This window comes from Anoplopoma fimbria, chromosome 16 (assembly GCF_027596085.1).
Source record: "Anoplopoma fimbria isolate UVic2021 breed Golden Eagle Sablefish chromosome 16, Afim_UVic_2022, whole genome shotgun sequence".
Taxonomy (NCBI): domain Eukaryota; kingdom Metazoa; phylum Chordata; class Actinopteri; order Perciformes; family Anoplopomatidae; genus Anoplopoma; species Anoplopoma fimbria.
Genome location: NC_072464.1, coordinates 2,323,649 through 2,328,779, shown reverse-complemented (window position 1 = coordinate 2,328,779; position 5,131 = coordinate 2,323,649).

Here is a 5,131-nt window from a genome sequence, read left to right as displayed (position 1 = left end):
ATATAATAAATCAATGGAAGGAAAAGGAAAAACATCTGTATCACCTAACTTTATCAACTATTGATTTATAATGTAACTTTGTATTGATACTTGCCTAAGTTTGGATTACCTGTTACTTATCTAGAGTCAACGTGAGGTTTGGGGGAAGCAATTGGCTCTGTGTTTTCAGTATTTCAAAAAGCTCAAATTTACTGGTGGCTTCTTTGAGTTGAACCCACAAAAACACATGGCAGTCTAAATGACTATAACCATAACTACTGAACATGGGTGAGACACCGCAGACGTAGCAGCTGCGGTAACTGAGATGATTTCTCACAGACATCTGCAGTAATAATAATTTTGTTAGACTCAAATGTATTTACCTCTATAAATAAAATAGGCAAGATATTGTCACACGCCCTTGTATATGTGAATTATTCTGCTTCAAATTGTGTTTTTTCTCAACAAGCAGGAAACCTAGGGCAAAGCAATCGGAGCAAACACATGATGTCTCATAAAATATGTCCCAAAAGAAATATCCCATTTTGGATTTCATTTTGTTTGCATGGTCCAGTTCTCTCCAGAAGTTGATAATATTAAAATATGAAAGTAGGCCCAAGAGCTTATATTAATTAATTGATGTTGTTTTTTGTGTGTAAATGTAGAAAAAATATCACTGGACAGGAATAATGACTTACTCTGTACCAACGTTCAAAGGACCAAATACAGGGAAACACCCTGGAGATCACAGATATGAGCCTATAAACAATCCCTGACTCACGCCCACTTTTACACACACAGGGCAGCAAAAGTGTCTCCACAACACTACCATGTCTCTGAACTGTGGGAAGAAGCCCACTCGAACATTTCTTGTTGAACAAAACCGTTCAAGCTGTTCCAACACATGCAGATGCAATCCCATTGTGCAATCGTAGAAATTAATGCCTTCAGCCAGTTTAGATAGAGCACGATTTTAAACACCCCTTAGAGATGGTTATTACATGTAATTTGAATTAAACGATAGGAAGTCACAAATGAGAGAGCATTCAGACATAGAGAGACTTGGGTCTGTAGTTTTATTTATAGAAATCTTTACATCCTGCTATTACTTCATACAGGCTAGGTTCTAGTTGTCTTTTCAGTGTTTGGACACAGATATTTATACACCAGTCACGGTATCTGACTGTAATTGGAATATAATTACTTATTGACTTGCCATTTGTTTTGCAAAGTGCTGTGAAAAACGGAAAGAAAACAACGGAACAGAGCGACCATTATGATTCTGGTTTGTTTTGAATTGTGAGAAGACATAATAATAACGGCTATAGAAAATCACAGCACATAGTATAATATAGTAAACACAAAGAGTTACCAACAATTGCCTAAAATTCCCATGATCGTGCTTCCTTTCAGTAAAATGGAAATGCAATAAATGCGTTGTCAGGTTTTTCAGTGTGAGTGATGATGGGATAACAGAGAACAAACAGAGGGGAGCTGTGAGACAGAGTCAGTCAAGGACTGGAGGAAAACAGCACCAATGTGAGAAAATGACTATTGTCCATTGTTACTGTCCTCATATGCTTATCTCTGTTTGTAATATTTCTCTCTTTTCCACCCCTCTAACGTGTGCATGCTCCATGCTGAGCTCCCCGACGTGAACCTCAGCAAATCGGGACTGTTTGAATTCCATGCATGGGTCCAGGATGCGTTTCAGCTTCCCGAGTTATTTTAGATCAAAGTGGCTTTCATTAGCACATCACAACAGTAACTCCGGACCAAAGGCGTCATTACTCTAATGAAATTCTGAGTCAGAAATACATTTTAAACTCGACTTCACACCACAGTGGGGGTGGGGGGGATCTCAATTAGAGGATCTGTCAAAAATATCGTCCATCTACTTTTAGTTCTGACCACAATCTGCTCTCACAGTAAAATGTACATGTACAGTTTTTTTGTAGTTAAAGAACAGTGTCATCTTATTATTACAAGCCTAAATCATCATCACTAACCGTACCTTTATCCCTCACATGCTCACACTTAACATGACATGCAGCAAAGGGGGACATTCAAAAAACATTTTGCATCCAAACCACTCGGCCACATGACGCTCTGCAAATGGCATGCTGTGAAAAAAAAGGTAACTGACTTCTTGCATTATATTACTGAAGATGCATTATATGCACATTTTTAACCTTAAGGTAGGCTACAGTAGCATATATAAACCAAATATGAATTTTATATAACGATGGTATATGGCTTTAGCATTTTGTCAGCATGAATGATTTCAATATTTTGGCTGGATGAAGTATGAACTATTGAAATGAAAGATGGAAATTAGATAAAACATTAGACAAGATGAGGAAAAAAAACTCTATGTCCTGCTGAGACCTAAGTGTGATGGTCCTGCTGATATTGTTACACCAGTAACTTCCGACTGAGCACATTTAAGACTTCTTCCATTCTCATAATTTGTGATAAGCGGTATCCAGACTGATGTACAGTAATGTGCCCTGATCACCTGAGCTGAGATGATGCCCCATCCACTCACATGGCCATTAAAACTCTCACCTTTCATGCCAGCTTTTGAAAATTACAGTCATCAAATAGTAAATGTTCATTCCACAGCTGCTCTGTGCACTGAGGCCACTCTTCTCACATGGAGGCCTTCTGTTTGAGTGGTCTTTGCATTCCTGGTGTTATTGCAAATCAGATGTCTTTTTAAGCAAGCAACAGATTTGTCACCTTCATGATGCCCTGCACAATTTTAAACAAGCCCTATTATGCTATTTTCCGGGTGCATATTTTCATCTGAAGTTACAGTTACAACATGTTTACATGCGTTGATGCTCATAATCCGCCTTGTTTTTCTCATCCTGGCTGTTCTGCAGCACCTCTTGTCACACTCTCTCTGAAATGCCCCGTTGTAGCGCTTGCTCCTCCCTCCAGAAAGCACAGTCCGCTCTGATTGGTCAGCTTTTTTCTATTTGGAAGTTGTGCTTCCAAATTAAAACTTTAGTTTGGGGAACAACAAAAAGTGCTTGTGTGTTGTACAACATACTTAGTGTCATATGATGTACAGTATAATGTCAGACGTCTTTCTATTGTCTCATTGATTCAGGGAGGATGTAACAAGTTGTGTGAGTCACCCTGTGAGAGTAGACTCCTCCACAAAGACAGGGCTATGTCTGCATGAATGTGGTTCCAGTTTGAGTCTTATTCACATAAATTCAGAGGATTTGGTTTTGGTAGCCATCGCTGTAGTCTCAGGTTTTCCACATCTGGCTCGGTTTGGAGAATAAGCCTTTCTGTGTTTAGAAGGACAGAATTACAGGGTGCAGTAGCTTAAATAATAAAGGGGCAAAGTCAGACTTCTGAGTGTAGAAATAAGCTTGATGTATAAATGTATAACTCAGAAGTGGGGAGGCATGATCAGATGGAGTTCCGGTGGATAACTGCAGCAACTGCTCTACATGTACTGGTACACTACAATACATGGTAATTACTGTGCTACCAGAGAAAAGCCAATAAATTCCTGTTGGCTCATTTTTCACCTCAGAAAAATCTCGCCTTCAACGGCCCCTCTCTAATGGAATTTCAACAATACTCTAGGAAAAATTAACGACTCACAATGTGATACATCGCAGGAATTATGTAAATTATAGGCTTGTACATGAACCACAGAATCTCGCGTTTCCTTTACAGTCACCTCTTTAGACATTAAAATGGACTTGCAAAACAGCACGGTGCACCAAGGAAACACGTAAGTGCACTCTAGTTTAAGTGACTCAAACTCAACATATGAACCCTCTCTATGTTCATGCTGTCTTTAATGCTAAAAGTCTTGAGAAATAGCTCACTCATTAGCTACTCTCATTTTGGCTGCACATGCACAGTAACGATTGGGCAGGTGTTAGCCAGAGCTAGCAAAATGTCAACCCATATTTTACACTGGAAAATCCCACCAGTATCACAATTATGTAAACCAATTTAATCAAGGACTTTTTAGTTATTTAATCCGAAATTTATTTAGTTTTAAGTTATTGTTTACTCTACTTTGTTAAACTTTTATTGTACTCTACTACACTGTACTCCTATTTTACTAATATGAGGCTGCACTTCAATAATATGTTGAAAGATCAGTACTCGGTGTTGGAACATCTGTCCTTTGGACAGAGCCAGGATAGCTGTATCCCTCTTATTCCTTTAAATCAAAGTATTGATTGGATTGATTCAAGTTTACAAAAGTTAAACATGATCCAAGTTGAGCTCATACTCTTACACTGCAAATTATTTTAAATGACTCGGATCAAAGGATAGATAAGGACATTTAGAGATGATTTTATGCTAGAAGTGTTATAAAAAAAATAAATGACTACAGTAATTTCGGTAGATTCTCAAATTACTCTTTTGGCATTGATTACACATACTTGGAGTAATATTATGCTGCCAAAGTCTTGGGATTCTTCCAAGAGTACAACCGACTTTCAAATGCTTGTTTGGTTTTCATGCAAAGGATGTACTCTATAGCATGTTATCATTAAGTGATTAAGAGAAACCATTTTGCTGGTTTTGTTTGAGTTTGCACATTTCTTTGGGGCAAATTGCTGGTGATGGACATTTTCCCCCAATAACCCAACAGATTCAAACAAATTTTTTGCGGCCTAAAATAAATGCATAGTTTAGTCTTACATACCCTGAGGATGTAACCACATCGCTGCAAGAGAGTTGTCAGTGATGAAAAAAATAACATTGTTTAGTCACATCTGAACCCAGTGAACAATTTATATATGTCAGAAAGGGACACTTTGTCTCAACTTACTCTCAGTGCATCCCTTTTATTTCTGCACAAATCTTTGTGCTCTTCCTTTTTGTTATTTATTGATGGCACCCGTGATTCTGAATGAAAACAAGAAAATATAAAACACATAGTTGAAGGGGACCATTTAAGAACATCTTATCAGTTTCTTTCTCTTATGTTGCTCTAACATCGTCTAGAATTTGCATTAGTTAAGACTTAAAACAAAAACATACTGCTTTTGCGTTTTCTGCCAACAATAATGCATACAAATTAGGAAACATTGAGAGGATATGAGGCTTCAAATCACAACAGCCCTCTCATAAGCTGATACAACCACCACCACAGCTGTGGTGT